The sequence below is a fragment of the Gorilla gorilla genome, chromosome 19 (genome assembly GCF_029281585.2).
Source record: "Gorilla gorilla gorilla isolate KB3781 chromosome 19, NHGRI_mGorGor1-v2.1_pri, whole genome shotgun sequence".
NCBI lineage: Eukaryota > Metazoa > Chordata > Mammalia > Primates > Hominidae > Gorilla > Gorilla gorilla.
Window position 1 is genome coordinate 35,832,589 of NC_073243.2, and position 20,963 is coordinate 35,853,551.

Genomic DNA, 20,963 nt, shown 5'->3' on the forward strand with positions numbered 1-20,963 from the left:
CTTTTTTTAAATATAAAGGTATTGCTTTATAGCACAGGATTTTTTGTGTATACAGACCATAGATTTCTGTTCCTTTTCTATTGTAAATAGGTGTATATGTAATCGTGTTCTGTTTATCTCACTCTGATCAAAACCTACTTTCCTGAAGCTTAGCATTTGTAACCACCTGCTCTTCCATTCACTCCACTAAGTTTTATCCACTAAGTTTATCCTGCTGAATCTGACTTTCCTTATCTGCAGAAATATGATAATATTCAACTCCATATGGTTGTTTTGAGGTTTTGAGATAATATACATTAAATATTCAGCACGTAGTGCCTAGAATGTAATGACAGTGTATCATATCCTTGACCTCCAGTGCTCTTCCCTCATCCCCACCCCCACCAGCCCCTTCTATCTCCCCGTATGCATGAAAGAAGTCTCTGAGTGGGTAGAACTTTATCTTATTCACTTCCGTTTTCATAATGTCTGGCACATAGTAAGTTCCCAATAAATAGTTGTTGAGTGAATAAGTTGGGGTGGAACTCTAGGAAGACAGCTGGGAGTATTAAAGCAGGTTCTACATGTGAGATAAGTCTCAGAGCTCTTGACAACAGGCTCTTCTTTGCCATCTGGTGCTGCCAGTCCTCTGGATTCAGTTCCACACTCCATCTGGACCATGGCTGGAAGTGCATGCAGCATTCTTTCAGTGAAGACCTTCTCAGACCAATAGGTGACTTCCTGGGAGGCATTCCAGCTCCTACTCTTAGACAACTTCTGTGTCCCCATACTGGATCCCTAGGAAAAACTGGATTCCAGATCCATGGGAAAAGTTGAGGAGAGGTTGTTGTCTCTGGTTTACTTTTTTTCATAAATACCATCTCCCATTTTGCTAAGCTGGCATGGAGCTGGGCTTTTCTCTCCATCTTGCTGTTGTTCTAGATCGTACCTGGGACTTTCCTCTTTAGGATCCTGAGACTTAAGGAAGATTTTATAGGGTGGAGACAGGTGCATAGGTGGAGTTCAGAGAGTGCAATCATTACACTACTTCTCATTTCCTTTTTTTCCTTTCTCTAAAATCTCCTCTCCTCTAGCTTGGAGGTCATTTACTAATTCTGGGGGTTGGGAACAGAAATACAAACCTTTCATTTCCTCAAATCTATTTCTGGTCTCTTCTATCTTACATCCACCTCAAACTTAGAATCAAAGAGGAAGTCAACTTTGTTATCAGCTGTGAACTATTCCTACATCAACAGAACTTTCTGCCAAATGAGAAAATGTGGGCAGCTACACAAGTTGGACTTGAAATGGCAAAGCAATTAATGATTTGAAACACCAACAATAGATATTCCACTGAAGTCTACCTTTTAACCCTTTCCCCCTGCAAGTCAGTGTACATGGGTGGACACAACCATAAAAAGTGAAGTTATGGGCAAGCTGTCCTCATGCAGTTCACATTTTCTTAAGAGCAATATAGATGCTTGATTAACAGAAAGAGGTGAAATCAGAGACAGAAGCCAAGAGAACATTCATATGATGCAAATTTTGATATACAGGTTTAAACAAACTCCAGACTGGTGGTGTTTGAAAGCATTTAGAATTATTCAGAGAGAAACTGGGGATTTTCATGATTTTTTGCAAGTTTCTATCCTCAACTCTAAAAAAGCAATAAGAACAGAGATACAGAAAAACAGTAGGGAATACGACAATGTACAGATAATCATTTGGAAGTCTCACTTTGTTCAAAGAGAAATAATGATCAGAACAAAGGTGGCTTACCTTAACAGAATTTAAAAGGCAAATAATTTGAAATAAAAAGCACAGGGACATTTAATGTGTTGAGTTGCTTAAGAAGTGGTTCAATGCAAATTTGTTGAATCAGTGTTTCCCTGGCAGAGAGGCAATTACATTTAAGAAAGTTTTAAAAGGTGGTTACTAAGCAACTACACTCAGCCTACACACATTGTTCATAATCTCTGGTAAATTATAGAAAATGACAGCCTGCCATTAGAGAACAGAGACATACAAAATTAAAGCATTATTATTCTATGTTCCTCCTACAGGAGAAAGATCCGTTATATCTTTGGTGCGGTTATTAGGTTAAATAACTACAATAGGTATTAAATGTTAGTGTGTTATGGTATAAAAGAGTAAAAACCCAGATGTTTTTCAAAGAATGACCCTTGTAAGTAGGTACAACCTTCCCCTGACTTGACTTCACATTGTATCCTCTCTGTCATAGCAAGAGCAGCTCAAAACACTACTTTATTGGCAGAATTTTAAGTGAGTCTTTGGTAAAGGAAAAAAAAAAGAAGAGAAGGAAGGAATGAAGGAAGAAAGGAAGGAAGGAAGGAAGGAAGGAGCAAGTGAGCCCTGTAAGACAAATATACATATCAGTATTATTCACAGCCCAGAATTCTCTCTTCTAATAAAATAATGATATCTTTGGCATCAACACCTTTTTGATAGTGGTACTTTAATGACTGCCTACTATTTCTTTAGAAGAGAAAATCAGTATATAGCAGTGGATAAAATCAAAATATCCCATTTAAGACATCGGGAAAACAGCTAGTTTCTTTCTTTTTTTCTTCCTTTCTTCCTTCTTTTTTTTTTTTTCTCTTGAGTCAGGTCTCACTCTGTCACCCAGGCTGGAGTGCAGTGCTGCAGTCACAGCTCACTACAGTCTCAACCTCCTGTGCTCAAGCAATCCTTCTGCCTTCGCCTCCCAAAGTGGTAGGATTATGAGCATAAGCCACCATGCTCGGCCCTAGTTTCTTGGGTAACAAATATTTCTATTAAAAGAGTATGCCACTATACATGCCTGTAGTCCCAGCTACTCAAGAGGCCAAGGCTGGATAATCGCTTGAACCCGGGAGGCAGAGGTTGCAGTGAGCCAAGATCGTGCCACTGCACTCCACCTGGGCGATGGAGTGCAACTCTGTCACACACACAAAAGTATGCCACTAAATTTAGTAATCATGTGGCTAATGTCTACCAGATAAGGGTTCTCAAATTTCAGGGAAAAGGTATTAGCCAAATGTATTTTGAAATTTTATTCATTCTCTTATTTATGAAAATAATCCCTACAGTTGGATAAAACCATATATCTACTGTTATCCATTTCCATTTCAATGTGCATTATAAAACAATACATCTTTGGAAATAGTGAAGTAGTTTCTCTTCTTGCTCCCACTTCCTATACCTCTTCCCAGCCTGTAATAAAGTGCAGAGGCAGTAATAAGCACACAGTGGCTCTTTCTTACTACTCAGCAGCAACTGCTTCACAGTTATTTCTCTTTCTCTCTAACGTGGCTCTCACCATGTCAGTAAAAATTCTGAGGACTGAAGAAACCTGCTGCCTAGCCCTGCTCATTTCAGTATGTCCTACTGCCATGTAGGACATTGTTATTGACTGTGACCTAGAAAAATGGGTAAGAAAAGTAAGATCAGTGTCAAAAACAACAAATGAATGGGAACTGAATAGGAACTGTCAGAAAGAGTTGGGCATTCTAGAGGCTCCCTGCCTTGTCATGATCTCTCTCCAGGACTATATGAATTTTCTTTTATTCCATTTCTCCTTTTCTCTTCATTGTATTTCTACTCCGTAGATGTTTTGCTTTCTCATAGTTCCTGACTCTTTATAACCTGGACTTACCATGGCCTTGTCTATACTTCATGGTATTTTTTCATCTCTACCCACCACTTCTAACTAAAGTATTCCTTTGTATTCCTTAGTTCAAATTTTTGAAAAGATAAAATAATTAACCCAGTTCATCTTTTTGAGCCAGACCATGTTATAGATCACTGCCTAGCCTATGGGATGTGTGACAGTTTTTAAAAGGTACACAAAAATCTTTGACACTTCTCCCATCCAGAGACAGGGTTCATGTCTCCTCCCCTGGAATCTGGACTATGTGAATACAATAGAAGTGGCAGTGTGCAGATTTCCAGGATTAGGCCTTAAGACACCAGCAGCTTGCTCTTGGATTCCGACCACCAGCTATGAAGAAGCCCAGGCCACACAAAGAGGCCAGGTAGGGGCTGTGGCTGACTGTTCCAGCGGAGGTCCCAGAAAACAGCCAGCATCAACCACCGGACATGTGTGAGTAAAGCTATCTGCAGAGGACAACAGTCCCCAGTCGATCACTGCCAGCCTTTGAGTCTTTCCAGCTGATGCATCAGATATCATGGAGCAGCGACAAGCCATGCTTATTGTGCCTGTCTGAATTCTTGATATACAGCATGTGTGGGGATAATAAAATGCATGCCTTATACCCTAAGTTCTGGGATAGTTTGTTATATAGCAGTAGACAATTGGAAAATATTTTGGTACCATAAGTCAATTACCTATAGCTGTGTCACAAAACTACACACTTCAGTGGTTTAAAACAATGATCGTTTTATTTTTTTTCCCCTGTTTCTGGGAGTCAAGGATTTGAGAAGCATTCAGCCAGGTAGTTCTGGTTCAGAGTCTGCCACATAGCTGTAGTCAAAGGCTGTAGCTGGAAGACTATGCTGAAAGAGCTGGGGGCTGGCTAGGCACCTCTCTTTCCTCTGAGGTTTCAAGGGCTCTTGGCTCTCTGCAGGGTCTCTCCATGTACACTACTTTGGGCTTCATCCCAGGATGATGGCCTCAGATGACAGAAATTCTTACATGGTGGCTCAAGGTTCCAACGTGACTGTTCCAGTGAGCCAAGCAAAAGATGCATTGCCTTTTTTGACCTAGCCTTGTAAGTCACGTGGCATCACTTCCACCATACTCTTAGCAGTCAGCTGCTCACTAAACTCAGCTCAGATTCAAGGAGTTGGAGGAGATATATCCACCTTTCAAAGAGAGGAGTGTCAAAGAAATTTGTCAAAGTTTAGTTCTGGGCCAAAGCTCATACCTATTCTAATCAACTATGCCCAAGGATGGTGGGATCATAGGTGCACCTGTGGCCTCTCTTCTGTTAGGGACTGGAAGCAGGGATAGCTCCCTCAGAAGGAACTACATTGGCCAGTTCAGAGCACTACATCCCCTGCCTGCCCAGAACCCAGGGTCCTTCTTCCTCTTCTTTATGTCCTACACACATCTGCATCCTGTTGACCCCATCTATTGAACATCTCTTAAACTCTCCACTGGCAGTTAATAGATGATTTTTATAGAAAATTTGGAGAACACAAAAAACTACAAGGAGAAAAAAATACCCTTCCTCCCACATACACAGTTCCAGAGCTGCCCACTCCCAACATGGCCTGTCTGACATTTACAACTACAAATATGCTCATCATCTGCTAATAGAAAGACATTCCAAAGTCATGACCAGTTATAGCGCCAGGAAAAATGTCAAGGACCACTTCAAAAGCTGCTTGCCTATCTCGGAGTCCAGAGTTTTCTGTGGTGTCTAGCCTATTTCTTTGTTCTCCTTTTTCCGTGCTCCCATTCAGAGCTATTTCTTACCATTTTATGGGCTCAAAATGACCACTGGTAAACATCAAAGCACCCCGAATACAACAAATGAAAAGTAAAGAATATTTATAATAACTATTTTTATTGGCATACAAAGGGAACATAAAATCTATCTTTTCATCCTGAAACTCAAGATTTACATATGTGTGATCAAGCAGTATTTACAAATTTGTAGTCTGCATTTTTCCCTTGTATTATAATTTTTGTTGTCATTATAATCTTTAAAATCATGAAAAGAAAATGTAAAGTGAAATATCTAATAGCTAAAGCAATACGTTCATTTTTCCTCATCACTTTACTATTAATAAAAAAATTATTTTTTAAGTTGAATTACCCAGCAAATAAATTAACCCAATTATAACTTTACTAATCACTTCTTTTATTTCAATTTTTCTCAATTAAAATAGAATTATTAATTAAAATAAATTTATGGGTAAGCTTGGTGGACTGAGTATAATTGTTTTTTCCTTGTTACCTTCTAAAATCCCACTAAAATAAAAGGAAAAGGAATTTAAAACTATAAATCCACAAAAAAGAGAAATAATGACAGCATATGAGAGATGTCAACAAAATCTAGAAACTGAAAAGCAATAAATGAGAAGTGGCCTCATAGACCAAAGAGAGATGAAGCTTGAGTCTATAATAGGATATCTAATAAGAAGTAAGCTAATTATATGCCAAACAGTTAAGAAGTTACAGAACCTTGAAAATTCTCAAGAAGTGAATAAACGAGATATCACTGAGTCCAACAGTTTAAGCTGGTCTGAAAGCAAGAGGACTGTCTGACAATCTTTATAAGGAAGAGATAGGACACCACTGAACTCCACCAGCCCATTCAGTCAGAGCATGAAGAACAACAGGTGCCTGAATACAGATGAATCTGGAGAGCATGATGCTAAATCAGGCACAGAATGACAAATACCACGTGATTTCACTTATAGGAATCTAAAAAGTTGAGCTCATAGAAGCAGAGTAGAGCAGTAGTTACAAGGGGCTGGGAGTGTAGAGAGATAAGGGTTTAGAGAGATGTTGTTCAAAGAATATAAAATTTCAGTTAGGAAGAATGAGTTCAAGAGCTCTACTGTACAACATTGTGACTATAATAAATAACAATATATTGTATACTTACTAATTTTAAGCAGATTTTAAGTGTTCTCATTGCACACAAAAATGCATATGAGAAATGCACGTTAATTATCTAAATTTAGCCATTCCACAATGTACATGTATTTCAAAACATATTGTATACATAAATATATATAACTTTATTTGTTAATTAAAAATTATTAATAATAATAATATTATATTGGCAGGCCTAGTCAGTATAAATATAAGAAAAATAAATTTAAGGCATTAGACTAGGGGCAAAAATCAGTGAGACAATAAAGCATTACCTTCATAAAAACAGAAGTCAATTAAAAAAGGGACATTTCAAGAAAAGAATTTTTTAAAATTAAAGTACGGATATATACTTTTTAAATTAAATCTCACAATTAGAAGATAAAGTTAAGGAAATCTAGAAAGTAAAAGCCAAAAAGACAAAGAGATGGAAAATAGTAGTAGGAAAAAAAGAAAGTTAGAGGAAGTTCAGCATCCAATTTAATTATTAAGAGTTCCAGAAAAAGAAAACAGAAGAAATGGGCAAGAGAATATCTTCAAAAAATAGCATGCACATAAAAACATCCCAGACCTGAAGGACATGAGCGCCAGTTTGAAAAGGTCCACACAGTACACAGCGAAATGAATAAAAATGACTCTCACCAAGGCACATTATGGTAATACTTCAGCACGCAGGGGAGAAAGAAAAGACCTAAAATTTTGAGATAGAAGAAAATGGTTCGCATCAGTGTATCATTAGACATCTCAAAGTTACATTGTGTAGCATACTATAAGAACCATCATTCTCAGCAAAAAAACCAAACACCGCATGTTCTCACTCATAGGTGGGAATTGAACAATGAGAACACATAGACACAGGAAGGGGAACATCACAGACCGGGGCCTGTTATGGGGTCGGGGGAGGGGGAAGGGATAGCATTAGGAAATATACCTAATGTTAAATGACGAGTTACTAGGTGCAGCACACCAACATGGCACATGTATACACATGTAACAAACCACATTGTACACATGTACCCTAAAACTTAAAGTATAATTTAAAAAAATGGTGCTGGGAAAACTGGCTAGCCATATGTAGAAAGCTGAAACTGGATCCCTTCCTTACACTTTATACAAAACTTAATTTAAGATGGATTAAAGACTTACATGTTAGACCTAAAACCATAAAAACCCTAGAAGAAAACCTAGGCAATACCATTCAGGACATAGGCATGGGCAAGGACTTCATGTCTAAAACACCAAAAGCAATGGCAACAAAAGCCAAAATTGACAAATGGGATCTCATTAAACTAAAGAGCTTCTGCACAGCAAAAGAAACTACCATCAGAGTGAACAAGCAACCTACAGAGTGGGAGAAAATTTTCGCAACCTAGTCATCTGACAAAGGGCTAATATCCAGAATCTACAATGAACTCAAACAAATTTACAAGAAAAAAACAAACAACCCCATCAAAAAGTGGGCAAAGGATATGAACAGACACTTCTCAAAAGAAGACATTTATGCAGCCAAAAAACACGTGAAAAAACGCTCACCATCACTGGCCGTCAGAGAAATGCAAATCAAAACCACAATGAGACACCATCTCACACCAGTTAGAATGGCAATCATTAAAAAGTCAGGAAACAACCCTTCAAAAAATCAATGAATCCAGGAGCGGGTTTTTTGAAAGGATCAACAAAATTGATAGACCGCTAGCAAGACTAATAAAGAAAAAAAGAGAGAAGAATCAAATAGACACAATAAAAAATGATAAAGGGGATATCACCACCGATCCCACAGAAATACAAACTACCATCAGAGAATACTACAAACACCTCTACGCAAATAAACTAGAAAATCTAGAAGAAATGGATACATTCCTCGACACATACACTCTCCCAAGACTAAACCAGGAAGAAGTTGAATCTCTGAATAGACCAATAACAGGAGCTGAAATTGTGGCAATAATCAATAGTTTACCAACCAAAAAGAGTCCAGGACCAGATGGATTCACAGCCAAATTCTACCAGAGGTACAAGGAGGAACTGGTACCATTCCTTCTGAAACTATTCCAATCAATAGAAAAAGAGGGAATCCTCCCTAACTCATTTTATGAGGCCAGCATCATTCTGATACCAAAGCCGGGCAGAGACACAACCAAAAAAGAGAATTTTAGACCAATATCCTTGATGAACATTGATGCAAAAATCCTCAATAAAATACTGGCAAACCAAATCCAGCAGCACATCAAAAAGCTTATCCACCATGATCAAGTGGGCTTCATCCCTGGGATGCAAGGCTGGTTCAATATACGCAAATCAATAAATGTAATCCAGCATATAAACAGAGCCAAAGACAAAAACCACATGATTATCTCAATAGATGCAGAAAAAGCCTTTGACAAAATTCAACAACCCTTCATGCTAAAAACTCTCAATAAATTAGGTATTGATGGGACGTATTTCAAAATAATAAGAGCTATCTATGACAAACCCACAGCCAATATCATACTGAATGGGCAAAAACTGGAAGCATTCCCTTTGAAAACTGGCACAAGACAGGGATGCCCTCTCTCACCGCTCCTATTCAACATAGTGTTGGAAGTTCCGGCCAGGGCAATCAGGCAGGAGAAGGAAATAAAGGGTATTCAATTAGGAAAAGAGGAAGTCAAATTGTCCCTATTTGCAGACGACATGATTGTTTATCTAGAAAACCCCATTGTCTCAGCCCAAAATCTCCTTAAGCTGATAAGCAACTTCAGCAAAGTCTCAGGATACAAAATCAATGTACAAAAGTCACAAGCATTCTTATACACCAATAACAGACAAACAGAGAGCCAAATCATGAGTGAACTCCCATTCACAATTGCTTCAAAGAGAATAAAATACCTAGGAATCCAACTTACAAGGGATGTGAAGGACCTCTTCAAGGAGAACTACAAACCACTGCTCAAGGAAATAAAAGAGGATACAAACAAATGGAAGAACATTCCATGCTCATGGGTAGGAAGAATCAATATCATGAAAATGGCCATACTGCCCAAGGTAATTTACAGATTCAATGCCATCCCCATCAAGCTACCAATGACTTTCTTCACAGAATTGGAAAAAACTACTTTAAAGTTCATATGGAACCAAAAAAGAGCCCGCATTGCCAAGTCAATCCTAAGCCAAAAGAACAAAGCTGGAGGCATCACACTACCTGACTTCAAACTATACTACAAGGCTACAGTAACAAAAACAGCATGGTACTGGTACCAAAACAGAGATATAGATCAATGGAACAGAACAGAGCCCTCAGAAATAACGCCGCATACCTACAACTATCTGATCTTTGACAAACCTGAGAAAAACAAGCAAAGAGGAAAGGATTCCCTATTTAATAAATGGTGCTGGGAAAACTGGCTAGCCATATGTAGAAAGCTGAAACTGGATCCCTTCCTTACACCTTATACAAAAATCAATTCAAGATGGATTAAAGATTTAAACATTAGACCTAAAACCATAAAAACCCCTGAAGAAAACCTAGGCATTACCATTCAGGACATAGGCGTGGGCAAGGACTTCATGTCCAAAACACCAAAAGCAATGGCAACAAAAGCCAAAATTGACAAATGGGATCTCATTAAACTAAAGAGCTTCTGCACAGCAAAAGAAACTACCATCAGAGTGAACAGGCAACCTACAACATGGGAGAAAATTTTCGCAACCTACTCATCTGACAAAGGGCTAATATCCAGAATCTACAATGAACTCAAACAAATTTACACGAAAATAACAAACAACCCCATCAAAAAGTGGGCGAAGGACATGAACAGACACTTCTCAAAAGAAGACATTTATGCAGCCAAAAAACACATGAAAAAATGCTCACCATCACTGGCCATCAGAGAAATGCAAATCAAAACCACTATGAGATATCATCTCACACCAGTTAGAATGGCAATCATTAAAAAGTCAGGAAACAACAGGTGCTGGAGAGGATGTGGAGAAATAGGAACACTTTTACACTGTTGGTGGGACTGTAAACTAGTTCAACCATTGTGGAAGTCAGTGTGGCGATTCCTCAGGGATCTAGAACTAGAAATACCATTTGACCCAGCCATCCCATTACTGGGTATATACCCAAAGGACTATAAATCATGCTGCTATAAAGACACATGCACACGTATGTTTATTGCGGCATTATTCACAATAGCAAAGACTTGGAACCAACCCAAATGTCCACCAATGATAGACTGGATTAAGAAAATGTGGCACATATACACCATGGAATACTATGCAGCCATAAAAAATGATGAGTTCATGTCCTTTGTAGGGACATGGATGAAATTGGAAACCATCATTCTCAGTAAACTATCGCAAGAACAAAAAACCAAACACTGCATATTCTCACTCATAGGTGGGAATTGAACAATGAGATCACATGGACACAGGAAGGGGAATATCACACTCTGGGGACTGTTGTGGAGTGGGGGGAGGGGGGAGGGATAGCATTGGGAGATATACCTAATGCTAGATGACGAGTTAGTGGGTGCAGCGCACCAGCATGGCACATGTATACATATGTAACTAACCTGCACAATGTGCACATGTACCCTAAAACTTAAAGTATAATAATAAAAAAAAAAAAGTCAGGAAACAACAGGTGCTGGAGAGGATGTGGAGAAATAGGAAGACTTTTACACTGTTGGTGGGACTGTAAACTAGTTCAACCATTGTGGAAGTCAGTGTGGCGATTCATCAGGGATCTAGAACTAGAAATACCATTTGACCCAGCAATCCCATTACTGGTTATATACCCAAAGGATTGTAAATCATGCTGCTATAAAGACACATGCACACGTATGTTTATTGTGGCACTATTCACAATAGCAAAGACTTGGAACCAACCCAAATGTCCAACAACGATAGACTGGATTAAGAAAATGTGGCACATATACACCATGGAATACTATGCAGCCATAAAAAATGAAGAGTTCATGTCCTTTGTAGGGACATGGATGAAACTGGAAACCATCATTCTCAGCAAACTATCACAAGGACAAAAAACCAAACACCGCATGTTCTCACTCATAGGTGGGAATTGAACAATGAGAACACACGGACACAGAAGGGGAACATCACACTCCAGGGACTGTTGTGGGGTGGGGAGAGGGAGGGATAGCATTAGGAGATATACCTATATACCTAATGCTAAATGACGAGTTAATGGGTGCAGCACACCAACATGGCGCATGTATATATATGTAACAAACCTGCACATTGTGCACACGTACCCTAAAACTTAAAGTATAATAATAAAATAAAATAAAATAAAAAATAAAAAAGAGACATATTGTTGCTATAAGTTTAATGATGGCCAAAAGTCCCTCTCAAATATTTCACAGGGTCTACACTATATGTTCACTTAGCAGTATGGTGCAACCTGGCCTAAGATTTCCAACCACGGCCTGGGAATTACTGGGTCTGTATGACAATGAGACCTAAAAATGCTGGTTGCCCTAGGGACAAGACCACTCAACATAGATGCAACCTTAAAACAATGCTTACCCTCACAAGAACAGCTAACACTTCCTTTATGAAAGAAACACCTGGCAACTGACCTGGACTGAATAGTATGAAAAAGGAGAAAGAATCCCCCAAACTCTGAGAATGGTCCCCAAATGGAGACTCTCCCAGTCATCTGACTCCTGACTCTATCTGGCCCATGCCACCAGCCTGCTCCCGCTATCTGTCTTGTAAGAGCACTTCTGGAATAAACTGTCCAAACATCAGACAATGTCTAAGACTCGTCTTTGGAAGCTAGAAGAGACTGATGTCTTCAAAATATTGAGGGAAAAATATTTTCAACCTGAAATTCTGTGCCCAACCAAACTACCCATCATGAATAATAAATAAAGTTACTATAAATTATGCTCTATCAAAATCAAGAATAAGATAGGGGATAGAGGAAACAGGACATTCAAATAGGTGACAGGCAAAAAGAATTCCTGGATGGTGCTAAAGTGAAGACCCAGCATAATAGCTGAGGGCTCAGCCTTCAGAGCAATCAGTTCTGCCTAGAGAATAGAGAGCATCAGAGGCAAAGTCACCAGGGGAAAAAATTAATTGATAGAGTACCTGATGTGTTTGATTGTTTTGATAAGTAATTCATTGATCTGTTGGAGTATTTAGGGATTAAAAATTGGTGACAGGTACATAGAAAATCAAGCAAACAATTTTAAACTTCAGAGTAAAAAAAAATTGTCTTTAAAAAATTGGAATGTGTATTTAGTAAAATTCAGTACCCTTTAAGGATGAAAAAAAAAATCACTCAACAAAACAGGAATAGAAGAAAACTACCTCAACACAATAAAGGCCACATAGAAAAAGTCCACAGCTATCACAGTCAAGGTGAAAGACTGAAAGCTTTCCTGCAAGATCAGGAAATAGACAAGAATGCTCACTTTCAACACTTCTATTCAACATAGTACCAGAAGTCTTAGCCAGAACAATTAGTCAAGAAAAAGAAATAAACGGCATCCAAAAAGAAGAATTAAAATTATCTCTATTCATAAACAACAGAATCTTGTATGTAGAAAATCTTAAGGATTCCACAAAAAAACCTGTTAGAAATAATAAACAAACTCAACAAAGTTACAGGATTCAAAATCAAAACACGAAAAAAATTAGCTATATTTCTACACAGTAATAATGAATAATCTGAAAAGGAAATTAAGAAAATAATTCCATTTATGATAGAATCAAAAAGAATAAAATATTCAGAATAAACAAGCCAAAAGACTTGCACCCTGAAAATTACAAAATATCACTGAAAGATATTAAGGCAGACACAAATAAATGGAAAGATATCCTGTGTTTATGTACTGGAAGACTTAATATAGTAAGATATCAATACTCTACAAAGCGATCTACAGATTCAATGCAATTCCTATCAAAATCCCAATGATTTTTTTTGCAGAAATAGAAAAGCCCAGCAAAGGAATTGAATAGATATTTTTCCAAATAAGATATACAAATGGCCAATAAGCATATGAAAAGATGCTCAATGTCATTAATAATTTTGGAAGTGAAAATAAATCAAAGTCACATTGAGGTATTGCCTCCCACCCATTAGAATGGCTGCTACTGAAAAAAAAAAGAAAATAGATATTGGTGAGGATGTGGAGACATTTGAACTCTTGTGAACTTTTGGTGGTAAAATGATACAGCTGCTGTGAAAAACAGTATGATGGTTCCTCAAAAAATTAAAAACAGAAATACCATATAAATCAGAAATTCTACTTCTGGATATTTAGTGAAAAGATTTGCAATTAGGATCTCAGAGATATTTATACACCCATGTTCATAACAGCATTATTCACGATAACCAAAAAGTAAAAGCAACCCAAACATCCATTGATGGATGAATGGATAAACAAAATATGGCAGGTAATACAATGAAATATTATTAAGCCTTAGAGAGGAAGGAAATTCTGACACATGCTACAACACAGATGAATCTTGAGGACATTAATTAAGTAAAATAAGCCAGTCACAAAAAGGTAAAAATCATATGACTCAACTTGTATGAGATATCTCTAGGGAAGTCAAACTCAAAAAAAAATAGAAAGTAGAATGGTGGTTCCCAGGGGCTCGGGGGAGGGGAAAACAGGAAGTCGTTTAATAGGTATGAAAAAATTCTGGAGATTGGTTGGACAACAAACTGAATATACTTAACCTACTGAAGTGTACACTTAAAAATGATTAAGATGGTAAGTTTTATATTATGTGCATTTTATCACATTAAAGCAACTTCTATTTTGAGACACGGTCTCACTCTGTCATCCAGGCTGAAGTACAAGTGGCATGATCACAGCTCACTGCGGCCTTCTCCTCCCAGGCTCACGCGATTCTCCCACACCAACCTCTCAAGTAGCTGGGACCACAGGCACATGTCACCATGCCTGGCTAATTTTTTTATTATTATTATTTTTTGTAGAAACAGGATCTCACTATGTTGCCCAGGCTGGTCTCAAACTTTTGGGCACAAGCAGTCCTCCTGCCTTGGCCTCCCAAAATACTGGGATTACAGGCATAAGCCACTGCACCTAGCTAAAACAACATTTTAATATACTATATTACATGATTCAGCTATGGACAACATCTACATACATGCTTATAATAATTTAGCACTCATTATTTTTAGACAAAAATTTGCAACATATATTTTTGCAAGATAGAGGAAGTTTACAGTTGGGTAAGAGAGGAGTAGTGGAAGAGAACCAAATTTCCTAAGTCAGGAAGTCAATAATAGATAATGTCTAAAACTGGAAAATCAATGTGGGGAAACATAAACACATTATTCAGAAATAGAGGATAAACACGTGTGCTAGTCTTAGTGTGACTGACCTCAGCTCTATGTTTTATCCTTTTCCTGCTCTCTTCTAATAAGAGTGTTATCTGTTGTCTGCATGCTATATTCTCCAAGTTGCCATGTCTATTGGAGATAGCTAGTTTGACTAATGGGAAACACTGTCAGGAAACTGAATGTGAAGAGGAAAAGACAGGATATTTTCCTCCTTCCTTCTATGCCTCAGGTGACATATTAAGTAATGTCTGTGTTTCTTCCATGGCTCCAGCTCCTGACAGACAAGCTTCTATGGTCCTAGGTTCTGCAAGATTAACCTAGCTACTGGTCTTACCAGTATCTCTTCTCTTTTTCCCTCCAGCCTTATCTATCTAATGCTGCTAGTCTCTGAGTTGCTCACCGACCCCTGTTTGGCTTCTCTTCTTTTCCACGACTAATGCCTGCATAAAAGCTTATTGCAAGAGTTTTGTTTCTGCCTAGTATTTAGCTGGGAAGGTATCATTCCTGCCCCAAGTACAAGAAAAATGTATGAACTACAGAATCAGAATATTTGTTAATCTCATTAGAGAGCTGATATAAAGAGCAACCAAATAGACTGAAAGCCAAGGAAAGACAGGAGCCTCCAAGATGATACAAGCATTGGCTTAATTGTGGCAGAGTATTGGGGGAAGAGACACTGAGCATCATCAAAGTGGGTAAGATAAATTCAGTTAAAAAGTTTAAGTTGATAGGCCTCATTTGGGCTAGTGGGACATCATAGAGCCCCTGGGAGTTTCAGACATGAGGGAAGTCTATGTCCACTTGCAGTTCTTCTCCACATACCTTCAATGGGGGTGTGTGGAGAAGAACTACAAGTGAACATGAGAAATATTTGGGGCAGGGTTGGAGAAGAGGAACTCCATCAGTAGAGTGAAAAAGGCACAAAACCCGTCTGGCTCCTCTTCTGTGGAACAAAGGCCTTAAGTCACTGGGGGAAAGGTAGCAAACCCTGTCACCCACAGTAGAAGTTGATAAGCAAAGGATGCACATTCAAGAATCAAAAATAACCTTTAAAAACACACAAGCAAAAACCTAAGTATAACTAATAAGTAATAGTGGAGATAAACAGAAGTATTATAAAATGCTCAACTGACCCCCACCCCCAAACAAAAATAAGAGAAAAAAAAAAAGGAACAAAGAACAGATGGGGCAAATAAAAAACAGGTATCAAAGTAGTAGTTTTAAATTCAACCATAGCAATAATCACATTAAATGTAAATGGCCTGAACTTTCTAATTAAAAGAATTAAAAGGCAGAGATTACCAGAGTGGACTACAAGAAGTGGATTACAGATAAAAGGACAAAATAAGATATACTCTGCAAAAATTCACTGTAAAAAAAAAAACTGGAATGGATAACATCAGAAAAAGTATAGTTCGGAACAAGGAATATTACCAGGAATAGGAGGTAAATTTCATAATGATAAAGGGGTAAACTTATCAAAAAGATATAACAGTCCTAAATGTGTATGCATCCTGTAACAGAGATTCAAAATATCCAAGGAAAAAGCTGATAGAACTGAAAGGAAAAATAAATTCACAAATACAATTGGGAGCTTCAACAGTGTTTTTTTCATTAATTAATAAAACAAGAACACAAAAAAATCAGTACAGACATAGAAGACTTGAAAAATACAACCAACTGGACCCAATTGATAAATGTATAGAATATACCATTCAAAAAAAGAATAAACATCCTTTTCAAGTGCATTCACAATAGTCACCAAAATAGACAATTTTCTGGGCCATAGGGAAATTTAATCAGATTGAAATCATATGGAGTATGTTCTGTTACAAGATAATTAAATTAGAAATCAGTAACAGGAAGATATAAGGAAAATTCCCAAACATTTAGAAATTAAACAATATACCTCTTAATAATGCATGGGTCAAAGAAAACATAAGAAAATTAGAAAATATTTTAAATGGAATGGTAACAGTAACATCAAAATGTGTGGGATAAGACTAAAGCAGAGCTTAGAACATAATGTATAGCCTTAAGTACTTATATTAGAGAAGACCTAAACAAGCAAAAATTATAAAATTTCCAGGAGAAAACATGGAAGAAAATCTTTGCACCCTTGATATAGCAAAAATTCCTAGGTGGGAAAGAAGAAGCATGAACCATTTAAACAATTAACAAATTAGACTTCATCAAAATTAAAAAATTCTGCTTTCTTTAATTTTATTTAATTTTAAGTTCCAGGATACCTGTACAGGATGTGCAGGTTTGCTACACAGGTAAACATGTGCCATGGTGGTTTGCTGCACCTATCAACCCATCACCTAAATATTAAGCCCTGCATTCACTAGCTATTTATCCTGATGGTCTCCCTCCCCTTGCTCCCCTACACACCCCAGTGTGTGTTGTTCCCCTCGCTGTGTCCATGTGTTCTCATTGCTCAGCTCCCACTTGTAGGTGAAAACGTGGGGTGTTTGGTTTTCTGTTCCTGTGTTAGTTTGCTGATTGATAATGGCTTCCAGCTCCATCCACATCCATGCAAAGGATATGATCTCATTCCTTTGTATGGCTGCATAGTATTCCATGGTGTATATGTCCCACATTTCCTTCATCCAGTCTATCATTGATGGGCATTTGGGTTGATTCCATGTCTTTGCTATTGTGAATAGTGTTGCAATGAACATACACATGCATGTATCTTTATAATAGAATTATTTATATTCCTTTGGGTAGATAACCAGTAATGGGATTACTGGGTCAAATGGTATTTCTAGTTCTAGGTCTTTGAGGAATCGTCACATTGTCTTCCACAATGGTTGAACTAATTTACATTCCCATCAACAGTGTAAAAGTGTTCCTGTTTCTCCACAGCCTTGCCAGCATCTGTTGTTTCTTGACTTTTTAATAATTGCCATTCTGAATAGTGTGAGGTGGTATCTCACTGTGGCTTTGATTTGTATTTCTCTAATGATCAGTGATGTTGAGCTTTTTTTTGTATGTTTGTTGGCTGCATAAATGTCTTCTTTTGAGAAGTGTCTTTTCATATCCTTTTCCCAGTTTTTGTTGGTGTTGTTTTTTCTCATAAATTTGTTTGAGTTCTTTGTAGATTCTGGATATTAGACCTTTGTCAAATGGATAGATTGCAAAAATTTTCTCCCATTCCGTAGGTTGTCTATTCACTCTGATGATAGTTTCTTTTGCTGTGCAGAAGCTCTTTAGTTTAATTAGATTCCATTTGTCAATTTTCACTTTTGTTGCAATTGCTTTTGATGTTTTTGTCATGAAATCTTTGCCCATGCCTATGTCCTGAATGGTATTGCCTAGATTTTCTCCTAGGGTTTTTATAGTTTTGGGTTTTACATTTAAGTCTTTAATCCATCTTAAGTCAATTTTTGTATAAGGTGTAAGGAAGGAGTCCAGTTTCAATTTTCTGCATATGGATAATCAGTTTTCCTAGCACCATTTATTGAATAGGGAATCCTTTTCCCATTGCTTGTTTTTGTCAGGTTTGTCAAAGATCAGATGGATGCACATATATGGTCTTATTTCTGAGATCTCTATTCTGTTCCATCGGTCTATTTGTCTGACCCCACAGAAATACAAACAACCATCAGAGAACACTATAAACACTTCTACACAAATAAACTAGAAAATCTGAAGAAATGGAGAAATTCCTGGACACATGCACCCTCCCAAGACTAAACTAGGAAGAAGTCGAATCCCTGAATAAACCAGTAACAAGTTCTGAAACTGTGGCAGTAGTTAATAGCCTACCAACCAAAACAAGCCCATGACCAGACGGATTCACAGCTGAATTCTGAGGTACAAAGAGAAGCTGCTACCATTCCTTCTGAAACTACTCCATATAATTGAAAAGGATGGACTTCTCCCTAACTCATTTTATAAGGCCAGCATCATCCTGATACCAAAACCTGGCAGAGATACAACAAAAAAAGGAAACTTAAGGCCAATATTCCTGAGGAACACTGATGCAAAAATCTTCAATAAAATACTGGCAAACCAAATCCAGCAGCACATCAAAAAGCTTATGCACCACAATCAAGCCGACTTCATCCCTAGGATGCAAGGCTGGTTCAACATACACCAATCAATAAATGTAATTTATCACCTAAACAGAACCAATGATAAAAAGTGACCTTAGACGCTCCAGAAAAGAGGTTGAGAAAATTTAAGTACTGAGGCAAAGATGCATCTCTGAGGCGACAGCAGAGGATAGCAGTCAGCCTGGAGCTCCGAAAGGCCAAGAAAGATGAACAGATCTTAAAGAAAAAGAATATCACCAGCTTCTGCCCTGATACAGCTTCCGAAAAACCAGCCAAAGGGGTGGCAGTCAGCTTCACTCTGGTGAAATAATCAAAGGTGTGAATAGCTCAGATTCAGTCCCACGTTTCCAGGCCACCCAGACAGCCAGGAAAATGCTATCCCAGGAAAAGAACCCCCTTCTGAAATTGATCATTGAAGCAGGCCTCATTCCCAGGATGGTAGAGTTCCTGAAGTCATCACTTTACCCCTGCTTGCAGTTTGAGGCTGCCTGGGCCCTGACCAACATTGCTTCAGGGACTTCCGAGCAGATTTGAGCCGTGGTAGAAGGGGGACCCATCCAGCCCTTGATCAAGCTCCTGTCTTCCCCCAACGTGGCTGTGTGTGAACAGGCAATGTGGGCTCTTGGTAATATACACGGTGACGGCCTGGAGTTCAGAGATAATGTCGTCTCAAGCAATGCCATCCCACATCTGCGGGCCTTGATTTCACCCACCCTACCAATCACATTTCTGTGGAACATCACGTGGACCTTGTCGAACCTATGCCAAAAAAAGACCCCGTACCCTTGCCAAACTGCAGTGAAGCAGATGCTGCGTGCCCTCTCACTCCTGCAGCGCCACGACAGCGAGGTCTCTCGGAAGCCTGCTGGTCACTGTCCTATCTCACCGACGGCTGCAAAGAGCTCATCGGCCAAGTGGATGACACAGGGGTCCTGCTCAGGCTGGTAGCCCTCATGACCATCTCAGAACTCAATGTCTGGACCCCTTCTCTCCCGTACTATGGGGAACATCATCACAGGCACAGATGAACAGAAGCAGATGGCCATTGACGCGGGCATGCTGAACGTGCTGCCCCAGTTCCTGCAGCACAACAAGCCCTCCATCCAGGAGGCGGCCTGGGCCCTGAGCAACGTGGCGGCGGGACCCTCTCACCACACCCAGCAGCTGCTTGCCTACAACGTCTTGCCTCCCGTGGTGGCTCTGCTAAAAAAAAAAAAAAAAAAAAAAAATGGAGAATTTAAAGTCCAGAAGGAGGCTGTCTGGACGGTGGCTAACTTTGCAATGTGGGTCACCGTGGATAAGTTGATCCTCCACTCTGGGGTCCTGGAGCCACTGGCGAATCTGCTCATTGCCCCAGATGTTAAAAGTGTTCTCATCATCCTCGATGTAACCTCTTGCATCCTCCAGGCGGCAGAGAAACGGTCTGAGAAGGAAATCCTATGTTTTCTGATAGAAGAACTCGGTGGGATCGATAGAATTGAGGCTTTACAACTGCATGAGAACTGTCAGATTGGCCAGTCTGCTTTGAACATCATTGAGAAGCACTTTGGTGAGGAAGAAGATGAGAGCCTAACTTTACTGAGCCAAGTCCTAGACCAAGATTGTGAATTTATAGATTGTGAATGCTTAGCAAAAAATAGCCAAGCTCCATAACTCCTAAACCAACAACCCAATGCTAAAGGATAACTTCTTTAAGCAGCAGTAGCCCTATATCTTAGTGTATCCCAAATGTGAAGCTTTCAAAACTTAACATTAATAAAACGTTCAATACTTTCAAAAAATTATCTCAATAGATGCAGAAAAGACCTTCGATAAAATTCAATTCATGCTAAAAACTCTCAATAAACTAGGTATTGATGGAACATATTTCGAAATAATAAGAGCCATTTATGATGGACCCACAGCCAACATCATACTGAATGGGCAAAAGCTGGAAGCATTCCCTTTGAAAACTGGCACAAGACAAGGATGCCCTCTCTCACCACTCCTATTCAACATAGTATTGGAAGTTCTGGCCAGG

The 20,963-nt window shown here is 38.6% G+C and overlaps 1 pseudogene; it reads left to right on the plus strand.

Annotated features, from left to right (window-relative positions):
* Positions 1-14,146: 14,146 nt before the first annotated feature.
* Positions 14,147-20,596, plus strand: LOC101123849 (importin subunit alpha-8-like; annotated as a pseudogene).
* The last annotated feature ends 367 nt before the right edge of the window (positions 20,597-20,963 follow it).